Raw genomic sequence first — 18,145 nt, 5'->3', positions numbered from 1 at the left:
TCATTTTGAAATTTACATTCCGTGACGGAGTTTATGTTTATGTTTTGATCTGTGTGTTGTTATCAACGGCCCAGTTTGACAGCCAGGCCGGGTTGCCAGATATACCTGTAAAAACGTAAACCCAGCGGGCTACAGCTGTAACGGTAGAACAGCCATGAAAGCAGCAAACAAACAAACAGGATCAACGGAGATAGATTCTACCCGACCTAAAAAAAAGAAAAGAGCATGTTTCTAACAGTTGCGTGACCAGAGACGTAACAACCCCTGGTAAATATTGGAGATGTATTTGAAAGATGGAGACAGCTTAGATCCCAAAAGGACGCAGAGTTGGCTTATTTTCTCCTGAACAGGTAAGCATTAGCTTCAGGCTAATTTATCACAGCTACTAGGGATGGGCATTTTTTGCCATTTCAACATTTGTGTTCTCACATTGAATTATATAGCTAGAGTACCCGAGTTGGTTACTCGCAAAAACAATTGAGACACAGCCAGTAAAGTGATCCCGACTGGTCCTGGCTACCGCCATGCTAACTGCTAGCTAACGTTACCGGAGAACCAGGCATGCAGCCCACGGCTGTTTACGCAAGTGTAGTTTAGCGGCTGGAGCCGACGGTGAGTTATTTTAAGCCACGACAGGGGGGCTGTAAATCGGGAAGAGAGGACTGTGAGTTTGCAGTGTGTTTAGAGATTGTTGCCGTAATTCTAAGCCAATGAAGGGTGTTCCGTCGGTAAGGTAGTGGTATTTTTAGCGTTTCGTATTGTAATTCTAAGCCGAGGAAGTGTGCCTGACTCGCGTGTGCAGAGAACAGTGAGGTTGTTGTGTTTTTAGCGGTTCATACTGTAATTTTACACCAAAAAAGTGTGTCTGTCAGTTGGGTACAGAGCTCCGTGTGAGCACAGGCTTTTATGACTGTCAATATAGCCAGCATCTACCGTTAGCTACTCCGCTGTGCTGTGGAGTAATGTCTGGCTATGTTAGAAAAGCGTCTATCAACATTGTTGTGAATGCTGCGGTCTCAGCCTGGCAACCCCCGTGAACTTCGAGTCTGGGCAGGAGGGGGCGGGGGAGACGACTCTCCAGTATTTTGAATTGGTAGTGCAGTAACTATTTTAACCGCTAGCTGCCAGTATTACACACAATATTACATATTGCACCTTTAAAGAACTTCAAAACTAATGCTGCACCTAAAATAAATTAGCCTACGTTTTCTCACCTGGCCATATTGGTTGTCCGTTTGTGTTGTAGGCTAACAACAAATGTAACAAAGCAAAGGGAAGAATCTTGATACAAAACCTAAGTTGTTACACAGGTAACAGGAGAAAGCTAAACAAAACTGCAATGAGAATCCAAAGGTAACTATACTAGCCGAAATCAATAACAAGCAATAATAAACACTCAAAAACAGCGATGAAGCTAGCAAGAGCTGGCTGGAACTGGCACTGACCGTTGAAAATACGCATAGGCCTACTTCATAGCCAATACAACGCGGAAGTTGGCTTCCGATTCGGCAGTAAAGGGGAAATGTAAGGGGAAATTAAAACTGTCTGATTCAGCAGGGGAACATAATTTCATTAATGTAAATTATTAATTAGCCTATATATGTCTAAAACACACTTTTAGATTTGTGAAACAATTGTCTTTATGAGAACGCAATAAAGGGAGATTTCACAGTGTTTTTCATATGAAGACCACATTGGAGTAGGTCCAGATCCAAAACCACTACACCTAGACTTGTCAAATCTGGACTGAATTATCCCAGAGAGGCTAAAGATTCTTAAAAACACGGTTTTAGATTTGTGAAAGCTTTATTCTATTTGTGAAATTTGGATCTGGCCTGGTGTTATGTGGTCTACATATGAAAAACACTGTTAAATCTCCCACTATTGCGTAAATTTCCTCTTAACTGCCAAATCGGAAGCAAACTTCAGCGTCGTATAGGATGCAGGTGAAGTTTTCAAGTGTAGTCAGAGAAACGCCCACTTTTTGAACAAAAACTCCGCCTGGAACCGAGCCAGCCAGCTAAGAGATGAATGGTCACAATAAAACATTTGATTCAGCGCAAAAGAGCATTTTTATAAGAATAATATATTATTAATAATAACAATAACAATAATTAATATTAGTATTATTATAATTACAGTAATAATAATAATCAGAGGCCTAATAATAATCATCACAATCATAACAAATGGGCATTACAAAGAGATTATACAAGCTATATTACACAAGGAGACCAGGCAAACAAAACATGGGGCTTAGGATATTGTTAAAAACAAGAATTATCTGCCTACATTTTAACAGTCATCACCGACGGTAAATCTTCATCAGAATATTATTATCCCAAAGGAAAAGTGACTTAGCAGGGTTGGAAGTTTATATCTGAAAATCACCTGAACAAATAAACCCCACAAGGAAGGATTTCAATATGATCAGAATAACATTTAATGACCAAGTAAGTATTTAACTACAGCTTTTTGTTGCTCTCAACATGCATACAGTACACAGTAAGTGTACTGTATGCAGTAAAGATTTTATGTAACTTTGTAAAAAGTTAATACATATATTTATACACATGAATTAACAAGGCTCTTTGAGGATGGTAAACAAAGACATTACGACCATGCCAAAGTGCACATGGTGCTGGAATATATAAGAATTATTATTATAACAGGCTGCTCCTTTATCTGAGGTTGCAGTCTGTTCATGGCTGATCCAAACCACATGGTGATGGGCTAATAAGAACAGGCGGGATGATTGCAGAGTAAGATCGTATCAGCAGCTCCTTAGGCAGGTTGCAATTACTCTAGAATACATCCTTTTACCCAGCCTCACTTGGTTTTCCTTCTGCCTCTCAGGAAGTTTGTGATACACTAAAAGCTGGGGATTGGGACAGTGAGCTGGGTGAGTTTGGAGCAGAGAATTTCTTGGGTGATGGTGTTGAAGGCTGAGCTTAAATCCACAAACAGGAACCTTGCATTTGTGCCTGGGGAAAATTATCCACAGACCTGTTTGCCTGGTAGGCATACTACAGGGGGCTCAGCATGGGTCCTGTGTTGGTTGCTCAACACCAGTCTATCAAAGGAAATTAATGACTACAGATGTCAGTAGCCTACAACATGCCTGTAGTCATTTAATCCTGTGATAGAGGATGTTTTGGGGACCAGGATAATAGTGTTTAAAGCATGATTTGACTTCACACAGCTCCAATGATCTGTTGAAGATGTGTGTGCAGAACTTTATGTTTATGGATTTTGTCTCATATAATAATAGTGTGCTTCAACACCAACAAAGTATTAAACAGAAAAGTACTGACAAAAGGCTAAATAATAATTTTATCATTTTAATAATTTTAACTCCATCAGTATTACATTAATAATGACCTCATTAACAGCATGAATATAGCAAGCTATATGAAATAAATAACTTGTTTTATACACAAATAAATACAATTAAAGTGTAAACAAGTATATGGTAACTTCTTGCAATAAATAATTAAGAAAACCTACCTACCTATACTTATTATAAGGCTATATCAATAATATTATCAACAATGATATAAAGAATACCTATAACAATATTAACAATGGACATATAGGGGTACAATAAGAAAGATGTCAGTGTCTGACCCATGGTGTGACCACACTTATTTTGGGGGATGGGATGGCTAGTGCCTCAGGGCTGTCAAGGAAATTATGAAGTTCTCAAATTCATTACCTAGGAGATATTAAAAATATATATAATATATATCAATATACTTATTTTATATATAAACAAAAAGATTGTTTATATATAAACAATAAGTATATTGATATTAATGCTAGTAAACTATATATAACTGTGAAATCAACAATGAATAGCAATATAAGAATTGGATAGCATGTTAGCTAATTCATTAGGTAATTAATTGTGGAGCTGGTGAAATGCCGTTGTATAGAGAACTGTCCAAAATAGTAGTGTTTTGTTGAGTTTGGGGAATTCTATATTAGCATTTAACTTTCGTTTGTAGGCTAACTTTAGTTTGGTTAAGTGAATCCCTCGTGTGTGCCTCCTCCCCTCTTCTTGCGTTGTGCCTGAAGGAGAAGCCGCTGATTTTTGGACTTGTGGTCTAACGTTATTGATTTGTCAATGTCCATTAGCACTACCTAAAGTGAGTGTAACGTTAACGTTATCACAGATCGGTAAGCTGCTCGGTACAGATGCAAGCTGCTAAACCTGGCGTTATTGGTTTAAAGTTAACGCTTATTTAAATTGTCCGTGTCAAAAGGTGACCAGTAACCTTTTGGGTAACGTTAGCTATTGATGTAAAATATTGTATGTTCTTAGCTAACCATTGCATGTTAAAGTAACCTTGCTTTTTGTACAGGATGTGTATATTTACTTTATTAATATATACTTTAATTTCTTCTGAAAAGTGACTTTCTCCCTATCTCTGTGTGTGGGTGTCTGTGCATGCCTATTCTTTTCAGACAATGACGTGGATGGAGAAGACAGTACAGTGCGGCTTGACTGAACATATGGTGTTATTCCTTTTTTCTGGGTCATTTAAAAAGCAACTTAAATTCAACACATTTGTACAGGAGCTGAAGGATGTAACACTTTAGTACCAGTGCCAGATGTTAACACTGAGCAACCTTTGAAAACAGACAGGTAGGTTTTTTACACTGCAAAGAATTACAAAAATGCCTTATACAGTACATTTTGACATATAATGGAGTATAACAATGAATATATTATTGCCTTGGTTGCTAATTAGAATTATGTGTTTTTCATCCCCTCTCTTCCCCATCCCTCATTAGAAACAAGGCAAGTGACAGACTGCCTCTTGGTTTTGTTATTCCTCCTTTCCCTAGAGATCTTCAGACTAGACTTGACAAAAGGGAAGCATGTCAGAAGTCCAGCAAAGATCGACATACGATCATTCATGTTCTGCATGAACCTGGCCCAGTTAGTGCGGAGGTAGGTGACCTGTGCATCCCGACAACACGACTGTTTTCGGCGGCTGGACTGACGGACACCCTGCGGTCACCAGGTAGCGGTAGCGTCTCACCCCACATCATGTCAACATGCTTATCTTTCTCAACAAAAATCAGTACACTGATATAGAAGTTGTATGTGAGTTAGCCTACTGGTTATTTTTTATTTGGCTTTGTCCCGTGCCTTGGATAGTTTTGAGTTACATTCTGTTTAAGAACGCCGGCTCGCAGCTGTTCTGCTGCTTCAAAACGCCGTACCGCAGCGCCTATATCTATAATCTATATCTATAACCTCCAGTTTAGCTGCCACAAGTTGTTCTTCTTGTAATTAAGATCTCATCAAGGAAAAACACGCTGTATTTTTGTATTTTCATTGTATTTTTAATTTATAAAAAGTTAAATAATTAATTAATTTTAATATAAAAATATTAATGATTAATCGATAGTTGATTGTTAAAGTGATGGTTCGGAGTAATTTCACCCTAGGGTCCTTTGCATCATGACCTAGAGCCAAACATCCCCCCAGAAGCTTTTTTCACCTGGGTCTAACATTGGGAGAGTTAGCTAGAGTAGCGTTATCAGCTGAATAGCTTAGCGCAGGGGCTAATGGACCCACGTTTGTATCTCGTAAATGACCCCACTAATAATGCCCGAAATGATACCAAACGTCTACACTAGTACATATAGTTTATTTACTCATAAAACGATGGATTGGAAAGTTTGTAAGTGCACCAGAAGTTTATGTAAATAACACTATTATCAAAATAGTTGGCGATTAATTTAATAATTGATAACTAATCGATTAATCGTTGCACCTCTACTTTCATACTGTTTTTGCCCAACTGTGATAATAGTCAAGAGCTGCATAAAGCTAGATCTGTTTTAATAACTTGCTAACTTTCCCATTGTTGTGATATTTATGTTTTATTTGAACAGTATGATGCTCAAAGTCCCTATCCAACTGTACAGTTGGTAGACACTTACTGGAAGATGGCCTTTACCAGGAATGTTACAGTCAAAGTGGACGGCGTGGATCTGTGCAGGGAAACAGGAGTTTCGGATGGGGTAAAAGCCGCCTTCTGTACCTACTTTGTTTTCGACATGGCTTACCCACCCTACATGAGGAATACCTTGTCCTTTCTACAACGTACACTACTGAACATTACTGTGGTGGGTGAAAAGCCCCTTCCAGTCACTGTGACTCGAGTGATCAATCTACTATACTAAATATGCCAAGACCGTATAGATGTACAAGGTGTTAGATTTTTTTTAAATGAACACCTTCACTTAATTAAAGGGTTCATATATTGACCTTATCGTATTATAGAATAATGTTAATAATGATGACATGGATATGGACAATAACACTGATCTAAACATGGACAACATGGACATTGATCTACACCCGGAAGCAAATATACCACCTAATATGGATACATTATTGAGAATTTTAAGGAAAATCTCTGTAGCTTCATTCTTAAATGTAGAGAAAAAAATCACATTCCACAGGCTGTCCAACAGGAAATTGTAAATGACATAACATTTTTATTTTGTTATTTAAAAAAAAATTACGATGCTTTTATTACTTACGATCTTCAAGAAAATGGGTTCAATATTTTGGAATGTCCTGAACCAAGAGAGGTGATACAGTCTACAGATTTTTTTTAAAAAGCTTCAGCAGCTGTTAGATGACCATACACGTTGAAAGAACATTGTAAATCTAAGCTCATGTTGGTTGAACCCGTGCATCACATTTTGAGGTCAGAGTGGACACAAAATAGGTACATACTCTTATGTGCCGATCACAGAGGTTTTAAAACACTATTCAAATTACCAATCCAAATTATTTAATTCAAGGAACATCCCTCCTTCAAAGTTAATCCACATGCCTTACGTCTTCACTTCTGTGAAGATGAATTTGAGGTGGTCAATCCCTTAGGCTCAAAGCGAACCAAGCACAAGCTTTGTGCTTTCTATTATACTGTAGGCAACCTTGATAGCAAACATAGATCAAAACTTAAGCATATCCATCGGGTTCTTTTAGTCCGTCAAACATTTGTTAAATTTGTGGTTTACAAACCATCTTAAAACCCATGTTGGACAAACTCAAAATACTTGAAAGAGATGGTATCACTATCAAAGTGGATGGGATTGAGCAGACTATTCATGCTGCACTAGCAACATTTTCAGCAGGTAATCTTTCAGCCCACATGCTGGATGGTTTCACGATGTCGTTTAGCTCAAACTGAATTTGCCGCTTTTGCATGGCAACCTACTCGGAAATGAAAGAAAATTTTAACAAGGAAGATTTTGTCTTAAGAAGCCCAGAGGCACATGAGTATCATCTGAAATGTGTTGAAAACCCTGAGCATAAAGCAACATATGGAGTAAATGGTCCTTCTCCATTAAATGAGCTTAAGTATTTTGATGTGACAAAAGGATTTCCACCTGACATAATGCACGACTTATTAGAATGAGTCGTTCCACTTACAGTGAAGCTAGTTGTGTGCCAAGCACACAAAGAAAAACACATAACCATTCAGGAAATTAATGAAGAGCTACAACAACTACATATTGGTCAAAATGATAAAAAAGACCAGTGCTGTTTTCAGAGCGACTAATGCAGAACTCTGGGATTACAGGGTCTGCCGCTCAGAAATGGTGTCTTTTTAGGCTTTTGCCTTTTTTATCCACCAGATTGTAATTATTGGGATGTTTACCTGATCTGTCGCGACATAGTTGACATTCTAAACAAAAGTGAAAAGGGAAAGTCTAGTTTTAAACTTACTTGTTTGTGAATTTCTTACAAAACTTAAGGATGTCTTTGGAAATGTCATCACTCCAAAATGCCACTATATGATACATTACTCAAGACTTATTGCTATGTACGGCCCCTTGCGTACATTATGGTGCATGCGCTTTGAGGCAAAAAACTAATATTTTAAGATGGTTGCAAGTAGCTGCAGAAATGTCATTAATGTAGCAAAAACTTTAAGTCACAGGCATCAGATGCGACAATGCTGGGAGTTTTCCCAAGACTTCAATGCTTCTTAATGAATTTGAGATGGTTACAGGGACGAGTACAAATACTCCATTTTCATCACTCCCATTAGCGCTACAGAGATGTATTGCTAGTAGAGTTGAGCCGGATACTCGGCTGAAACAAGTATCCGGTACAAATAAAGCACTTTTGCCGAGTACGAGTATTATACGAGTAATACGAGTCAATATCTGTGCTCGGATTGAATAAAAATCCTCATTGGGTAGCTGACTGTGTCTGCGTTCTGTGATAGGCTAGTCACACAGCGCCCCTCCCCTACACACATACAGATTTATTGTGTTGCTGTGTCCCGCTCTGCTCACTCACACACAGAACACTGAGAAGAGAACAGCTCTCTCTCTCTCTGTCTCTCCCTCAGTCACTCAGGTTTGCGCTCTTTTCCGTTAACGTTTAGGGTTTCTTCAGCGTCAGGTTTATTTTTTACTTCGGTTTGTAGTACTTACTTATTAACCAGTAGAGTTCTGGTAAACGTGGGGTTTGTTAAGACCTGGTGCTTGGTAGAATGCGACTTGCGTTGCGTCTCTGCCTGTCGGAGATTTCTTTTTTTTTAAACCGTCAGCTCTAACTCTAAACTCTAACCAGTTTTTTTACTTCACGCACTGAGTGTCTGACACTTTCTTGCTGTATTTCATAAAAAAATAACGGAAGTAGTGGTATAAAACTAATAATTAATAAGCTACACACACACATACCTGGTGTGGAAATAAAAAAATAAAAAAGAACCCCCCAAAAAAAATCACACTGATCATAAAAAAAGTAAAAGTTAAAAAAAGAAAGTTATGTTGAGTATGAAAACTCTTGTTCATTACATTTTACTTCATAATTGCAACCGCATGTGTTGTATTCATTGTTGCAAAACTTGTTCTGTATATAGTTCGTTTGTTATCGTGATCAAAACCATTGATCTGAAGCTCAATGCTGATGCTGTCATGTAAATAGTTTTCTAATCAGCAATAAACAATTTCTGATCAACCCATGTCAATTGCATGCTTAAAATAACATACCGGTTAAATCCCGACCACTTCCGGGTTAGGTCCGAGTACAGATAATTCATATGGTTAACAGATACAGATAATGCTGTACTCGCTCATCCCTAATTGCTAGTGTACATGTAAGTGAAGGCACATTTCAAAGCCTGCAGCGTGTTTCAGGGGTCATTATTAACAAAATATGCATGTAAAGATGTATTCATTGTTGATTATTTGCATGCAGAGAGTATTCCTCTTTTTTTCTTAATCAAATACATTTTCAATATTAACACACTGTGGCTTCTTTGCGGTAAGCTTCTTGTCCCAATGTGTTATGATTCACACCTGCATGCATACACAGTCAAAGTTGATTCTCAATGGAGTGTAATAAGACCAGGACAAGAAATGGACTTTCAGTCATTGGACATGTACAATATTGATGATAAGTTGTATGTTGGCCTTAGAAACATTTGAAAGTTGTAAAGTGACTTAAAACGGAAAAAGAAAGGGTTAAAAGCCATTGTTAATATGTTGTATGTATGTTATTTTGCATTGATCCATTTTACATTATTAGGAATTCATTGTTATACATTTAATGTATTAAAAAAAGTAAAAATATATATTGATAAATATATTGCATTGTGTTACATTTATGTATTTTACATTCTAAAGAATGGCAGCTTTATTCTTTGTTAAATCTACAAGTATTATAGCTGGGTTTTTTAACAATGATGCACTTGGGTTCAGGACAGTTTAAAAGGTTTTTAAAAACTTTTTTGAAAATCTGATAGAAAATTTGTTTTTGCAGTGATATTTTCATATCAATTGTAATGTGATACTGCCATAATTGTATAATTTAAAAGTCTATGATTTAATGTTGAAACTAACACTAGTAATTGATGAATGTAAAAAAAAAAATAAGGTTAATAAAGTTTTTACAACTTTATTTTTGACTTTCTCATGTTGTACAGAGTACAAATTTGCCATCACAAGGTACAAAGTGCTTGTCACTGGGGCAGTACCCTCTAAAAGGGCAAATGTGTACCATTTCCAAGGGTACATTTTAGTCCTAGAGCATTTAGGTCCATTATTGTCCCCAGGGGTACACATTTGCTCCCAAAGGGTACAAACTGTAAAAGTACAAGTATGTACCCTTGTAAAGGGGTACAATTAGTGTACCTTCAAGGGTACTGCCCCAGTGGCGAACTGTTGGACCCCTTAAGGTACAAATTTTGCACATTATTTCTGACAGTTGGTTGTATCCATTAACCACATTCACAGCTCGAATACACAGGAACGCACAATGGCACCACCTAGTGGACAACATCTGAATCAGACTCACCTTTATTGGCCAGTCTTCGGTTTGAGTAGACAAACAAGGAATTTGACTCTGGTAATCTTTCTCTCAAAGTACAAAACATATTAAAGTGCCCATATTATGAAAAAAAAACTTTTTCTGGGATTTGGGGTGTTCTTTTGTGTCTCTGGTGCTTCCACACACATACAAACTTTGAAAAAAATCCATCCATGCTGTTTTGAGTGAGATACAGGTTTCTGAATGTGTCCTGCTTTCAGTCTCCTAGTGAGCTGTTCAAAATCGGCCTCGGACTGTGACGTCACAGTCCGAAATGAGCTGGCTAACCACAACCGTTAGCTCGTAGCATTAGCGTTAGCCGGCTAATGCTAGAGTTAGCCGGCTAACGCTAACGCTAGCATGCTACGTCGTTCTCAATAGCAAAGCACTGCTACAACACACACAAGTTTACCATAATCTACAAAAGAACTACTTACATGTGCGCCCTCATTTAGAAGTCTCCCAGCTAATCCTGCCTTGTAACTGACCAAAGTTGGAGAAACGGGCTTTCTTTTACTGTCTCTAGAGTTAGCTAGCTGACATGCTCTACATCTGAGCTACTGCGCACGTGCGAGTGCAATCAAAGATAGTACAGAAGAAGAAGATGAAAAGCTCACTCTGTAGCTAAAACAGAAACCAGGTGAAAAGAGGATCTGCAGCAGTGAGAGAGAGCTGTGCAGTACAACAACAATATGGTGTTTTTTGAAAATTAAACCATGTAAACCTATTCTGGTAAAACCTTAAAATACAGTTATGAACCTGAAAATTAGCATAATATGGGCGCTTTAAGAATAAAAACAGAGATGGCGGTAAGAATATAAAAAATACTGTTAGTGTACAGTATAACACTATAATTTACAATTTTGCAAAAAATATACAAAAGACAGGGAAGGAATAGTGCAATATCGGTCAATAGTCATTAGTTCATATGTTTTGCAAAAACCTGGAAAAGTTATGGAATTTGAAAAATGCAAATTCCAGGCCTGGAAAGGTTTTGGAAACATAAAAAGAACCAGAAAGTTTTGGAAAAGTCATGGAATTTTTTTAACACAGCATAAATTAATAATAAATGAACAATTAATAAATGTAATTTCATGTCGTCTTAACCTCAACGTTGTATTCGGGGAGCGATATTATGAATCCCACTATGAACTACAGACATTATCATTCATTTTATAGTTAAACCTCTGAGGGTAAACTTTAACACAGATTTGTATTCTTATTGTATAATGTCGACTGACATTTTCAGGAACACTTAGTCATGGAAATTTGCTGAAAAATCATGGAAAAGTCATGGAAAAGTACTGGTTAAAATGCGTATGAACCCTGTAGTCTGAGATTTTAGGATTAAATATGAGTAGGCTACAGTGTAAGGCAGATCTGTGCAATGATAATATATTAACAATATTGTAATTGTAGGATTGAAATATACATTAGCTGTCGCAGGAAGTAGGTTATAACCTCTGCTGGGCCTTTTTAAAGATCTGTGTGAAGATTGGCGCCATTGTTCAGCACAGACTCGCAGACAAGAGGGGGATACACCATCAGGTCCTAAATAGAAGTTCGCTCTGAAACATTGTCAAATCCTTTTGACTTTTATATTTTTGTGTGTGTGATGTGCCTATTATTAAGAAGAATAAACACAATTACGTTGTGTCTAAATATTCATTTAATCAGTATATATTTATTTACATTAGCTGTGGAAAAACTCAGATAGACCACTATACTCCACCACAAGTAAAGTCCTGCGGTCAAAATGTTACTGATGTAAAAGTATGTTAGAGGCTAGTATCATCCAAATGTAGTCAATTTTCAAAGATAATTTTTTGGCATTTTAGGCCTTTATTGACAGGACAGCTGAAGACATGCAAAATTTACATATATTATATACTTGATTTGATGATTAGTAGTGACTGCATTAATAGAACTACTTTCAGGTTGTGTGTAATTGAAAGCAAGGCACACCTTTTTCGGGGAGAATTTCAAATGGGGGAATAGAAAAATTCTACCTTAGTTAATTTGTCTTTAGATAGTGACGACGTATGTATCACATGGCTGTGTGGCAACGTACATAATTTACAGTGCCTTGCGAAAGTATTCGGCCCCCTTGAACTTTTCGACCTTTTGCCACATTTCAGGCCTCAAACATAAAGATATAAAACTGTAATTTTTTGTGAAGAATCAACAACAAGTGGGACACAATCATGAAGTGGAACGAAATTTATTGGATATTTCAAACCTTTTAAACAAATAAAAAACTGAAATATTGGGCGTGCAAAATTATTCAGCCCCCTTAAGTTAATACTTTGTAGCGCCACCTTTTGCTGCAATTACAGCTGTAAGTCGCTTGGGGTATGTCTCTATCAATTTTGCACATCGAGAGACTGACATTTTTGCCCATTCCTCCTTGCAAAACAGCTCGAGCTCAGTGAGGTTGGATGGAGAGCGTTTGTGAACAGCAGTTTTCAGTTCTTTCCACAGATTCTCGATTGGATTCAGGTCTGGACTTTGACTTGGCCATTCTAACACCTGGATATGTTTATTTGTGAACCATTCCATTGTAGATTTTGCTTTATGTTTTGGATCATTGTCTTGTTGGAAGACAAATCTCCGTCCCAGTCTCAGGTCTTTTGCAGACTCCATCAGGTTTTCTTCCAGAATGGTCCTGTATTTGGCTCCATCCATCTTCCCATCAATTTTAACCATCTTCCCTGTCCCTGCTGAAGAAAAGCAGGCCCAAACCATGATGCTGCCACCACCATGTTTGACAGTGGGGATGGTGTGTTCAGGGTGATGAGCTGTGTTGCTTTTACGCCAAACATAACGTTTTGCATTGTTGCCAAAAGTTCGATTTGGTTTTCATCTGACCACAGCACCTTCTTCCACATGTTTGGTGTGTCTCCCAGGTGGCTTTTGGCAAACTTTTAAACAACACTTTTATGGATATCTTTAAGAAATGGCTTTCTTCTTGCCACTCTTCCATAAAGGCCAGATTTGTGCAGTATACGACTGATTGTTGTCCTATGGACAGAGTCTCCCACCTCAGCTGTAGATCTCTGCAGTTCATCCAGAGTGATCATGGGCCTCTTGGCTGCATCTCTGATCAGTCTTCTCCTTGTATGAGCTGAAAGTTTAGAGGGAGGACCGGGTCTTCGTAAATTTGTAGTGGTCTGATACTCCTTCCATTTCAATATTATCGCTTGCACAGTGCTCCTTGGGATGTTTAAAGCTTGGGAAATCTTTTTGTATCCAAATCCGGCTTTAAACTTCTCCACAACAGTATCTCGGACCTGCCTGGTGTGTTCCTTGTTCTTCATGATGCTCTCTGCGCTTTACACGGACCTCTGAGACTATCACAGAGCAGGTGCATTTATACGGAGACTTGATTACACACAGCTGGATTCTATTTATCATCATTAGTCATTTAGGTCAACATTGGATCATTCAGAGATCCTCACTGAACTTCTGGAGAGAGTTTGCTGCACTGAAAGTAAAGGGGCTGAATAATTTTGCACGCCCACTTTTTCAGTTTTTTATTTGTTAAAAAAGTTTGAAATAGCCAATGAATTTCGTTCCACTTCATAATTGGGACCCACTTGTTGTTGATTCTTCACAAAAAATTACAGTTTTATATCTTTATGTTTGAGGCCTGAAATGTGGCAAAAGGTCAAAACGTTCAAGGGGGCCGAATACTTTCGCAAGGCACTGTAGATGTCTTTAGACAGTGAAGGCGTGTGTTTCACACGTTTGTAAGGCGACATACTTAGTTTAGACGTCTTTAGTAGGCGTCATTTAATGTGGACATTCTAACATACGCCATCGCCGTCGGAAAATGTTTCTAACATGCACTCGCCCCCTAGTCGCCGCTGGTCTCTCGTCTGCAATCCCTATTAAATCAATTCAAAAATCCACACGGTTTGGCGACAACGTGCAGGGCAGCCTGCTCCTTCTCCCTCTTTTGGGTATCCTTTGAGTAGCACTATCCACTCGCCATATTCACAGCTGTATACACACACACACGCACACACGCACACTTCCAAAGAATGAAAGAACTTGAATCACTGTTTTGCACAATTGTTTCATGCTGCTAACTTACATTAACCACAGTTTTACTATATAAGATAACTCGTATATATTTTGCCTTTATTCATATTTTTTCTAGTTGCCTTTGTGTTGTGTTTACTTAAGCATGACAAAGATGAATAAATATTGATGATAAAGTTTTATTGATCATCAAAGGTCTACAGCTGTGAGTAGTGTGACAGAGTTGATCCACTGAGATCATAGGTGTAGATTTCAGGGGTATGCAGGGGATATGTCTCCCCCAATATTTAGAAGACGTAGATTTGTCTCCCTCAAAAACTATGAAAAACCCACTCCCGAAAATAGATAAAAATAACCGTTAAGGGGTCTCAAAACATGTTTCTAAAAATAGAACTGTGTGTAATTGAAGAAAACAACAGGAAGTGAAAAATAAAGATATATTCATGTAGATTTAAACTTTGGAGCTTCTGGCTTTAACAAGGTCTCATTCTCTAACAGATTAGCTGTTGAGATGGACAGGATTCCTAAAATATAACACATCCTGAAACACGTGTGATGTTTTGAATGTGAAGAAAGTTTTGAACAATAAAGGAGAATAATTTCCTTTACATAAAGACATTTGCACCATAAATTGTTGCATCAAAATTCACCAGAATGCAGGAAATGAAGAGTTTGATAACAATATTTTATGAAGGACGACCTCCTGACCCCCTATATAATGTGAGTTTTTTGCTCGGTTTTGCTCGGCGGCTTGAACTCCACTGAAAGTGGATGGGTTGTATCCATACAAACCTTATCTGCCTTCTGTGCCAATCTGGTCAGATATAGTTGGTACAGATCTACCTGTTGCCTACCAATGATTTGTTCCTATGGGTGATTTTTTTAATGTCCATACCAGCATACAATACAGTAGGAGAGAATACTCTCGATAAAGGACTTTTAAAAAAGAGTAAAAATGTTGTTGTCGACATTAAAATAATTAAGTTTCCTAAGAAAATACAAACGTTGATGGCCCTTTTTAAAAATGGCATCAGCACACTGATCCCAGGATAATTTATGATCAATGATGAGACCGAGATATTTGCACTCCATCACCATCTCTATCTCCTCTCCTCTTATCAGAGTCGGAGTGGGTGAGGGAGCCCCACGTCTAAAATCAAAGACCAATTCTTTTGTCTTGGACGTATTCTATACGTAGCTATGAAACTATGTTGTCTTTCTGCACTTGCTATTTCCACACAAAGTTACAAGCAGGGGCGGATCTACCGGGGTGGCATAGGGTGGCAAATGCCACCCTAAAATAAATCCTTGCCACCCCTGCTGCCACCCCAGTTGGCAGCAACGAATTACGGTAAAAGTTATGGCCAATTTGACAATTTACGAGCGTGCGTCTCCAATGTCCGACTACAGTGAATGCAGCATAAGATGACGCCAGAGCGGAGAGAGTCTGTTTTGTTTGGAAAACTGAGTGGCGCAAAGCGAGGGAGCCTGGAGTCACGATGAATGGAGACACAGGAGGAAAGAGGTCAAAACGGATTAACTATCTATCAAGAAATGAAATTATAACAAAAGCACATTGCTTAGTTGCGATGCTGATTTTGAGATGATAAAAAATTAGGTTGAAGAAAGTTATTTCGCCAACTATACAATATTACTAGGGTCTGATGTTTGTTCAGTGTAAAGTAGGCTACAAAAGCTAATATTGATTCAACGTCTGTCAAGGAAAACATTGTTACTTTGAATCTTACAGAAATGAAGAGGAAAGGCAGCATATTCAGTTTTTGTCTCCAAAGAGAAAGGCAAGAGAAATAGAAAATGAACAAGTGAGCAAGGTAGACGGAGAAGATGAGGTGGAAGGAGAGAGAGAAGAGGTGGAAGGAGAGAGAAAAGAGGTGGAAGGAGAGAGAAAATGGCAACAGAAACGTGACAGAGACAGAATACAAGGCCAAGGCGACCAGGGACAGGAGGAGGTGGGAGAAGACCACAGCGGTGAAGATATGGAGGGAGAGCATCACCAAGATGAGGAGGGAGAAAGCGAGAGACAAGATAAGGCGCAGGGCTCAGACAGTGAGAGGGAAAGCAGAGTGCCTGGGCCATCACCAACCATCTCCAGTCGAGCTGGTCCACACGGTATGGAAATTGTTGATGCATAGTATACTAAGATATGAATAAGAACAACAAATGAGAAAGCTTAAATATGAATAATTAGTGAAAGTTGTCAGTGTGAAAGTGTGATGATATGGGGAGATGAGTTTTTATATTTTGAATAGAATGTATTTTAGATCTATTGCTCAGAATAAATATAAAAAATAAAAAATATATATAAATAAAACAAAAAATAAACAAATTAACCTAAAAATACTCTCCCAGGCTAAAATGTTAGTGTGTGTTAACACAGTCTGATGGTTATAACTAATCAATGACAGTTCCTAATTTTATACAAATGCTGCCTGCAACGCTGCGTCTCTGACACAGTCGAAAACAGTTTGCTTCCCCTCTCACACATCTGCCTCTCATCACCTGTGTCTTAACTTAATGCCTTTCCTGTGATAATGCCCCTTACTTCTATCATACTTCTATCTCCTGATGCCCCTTACTTTTATCATACTTCTCTCTCCTATTAAGTGAGATCACATTGTATGGTCACTTATTCCTAATATGAACTGTTTCAAATGAAACCTCAAATGCATGAGATGAAGTGTGTCTGTATGAGTTGTAAATGGTAGCCTGTGCCCTTTTGTAGTGTGTATATACTATTTCTCATCAAACTGTGATAACGGATTAAATTCAGTAAATATACGTCTGACATATGTTGCCACCCCTCAAAAATTCCTGCCCCCCTCTCGCCACCCCATAAATATTTTTCTAGATCCGCCCCTGGTTACAAGATTGTTACATTTCAAGCACTTTCACCTGTTCTGATTATGTTCTAAGAAATAAGCACCAATAATGATCAAAAATCTTTGTATTTATATTTTTTTACCTTTTTTATAATTGAATTTCCTTGTTTTGTCACAAAAACGAACAATCTCACAGGGGTAAATGGCAAATATGAACCATAAATGATGTATATATCATTGGTAATTGAGCTAAAGTAAACATCTGTTAAGTATTGTTACATCAATTGTTATGGCTGTATTGATTTAAAAGCCAAATAATGTGGTGGGTCCACCAGACTCTGGAACATTGGCTGTGTAACATAAATATGAACACCACACAAGCGGTAAAGTATTAAAAATAAAGAAGAATCCTCCCATTGTAGAAAGTATAAAGGATCCAAACAGTTTAATGGTCTAATCATCTCAGCTGGACTTGTAGCTGTCATATTGTTGGCTAGTTTACTTTAGAATAAAACATCAGATTTTATAAACTACATGTGTTTTGTGTGCAGACATCTTAATGTGTAAAGTAACTAGTAACTAAAGCTGTAACAGATGAATGTAGTGGAGTAAAAAGTACAATATTTCTCTCTGAAATGTAGCGGATTAGAAGTAGAAAGTGGCATGAAAAGAAAAGACCCAAGTAAAGTACCTCAACATTTGGACTTAAGTAGTTACATTCCACCACTGGTCTAATAACTTACCAGTGTTTAATACATTTTTGATCTGACCACCCATGTGTGCCAGACTGCCAGTTAATTTTTACATTAATCTAAAATTAAACACTGCAGTTGTGGAGCATCTGTCGTAGTGTGATTGGCTATGTCGGTGGCATTGATTCTTAATTTCCCAGGAAGCTGAGTTA

Source organism: Perca fluviatilis, chromosome 11 (assembly GCF_010015445.1).
Source record: "Perca fluviatilis chromosome 11, GENO_Pfluv_1.0, whole genome shotgun sequence".
Classification (NCBI taxonomy): Eukaryota; Metazoa; Chordata; class Actinopteri; order Perciformes; family Percidae; genus Perca; species Perca fluviatilis.
This window is presented reverse-complemented; position numbering follows the sequence as displayed.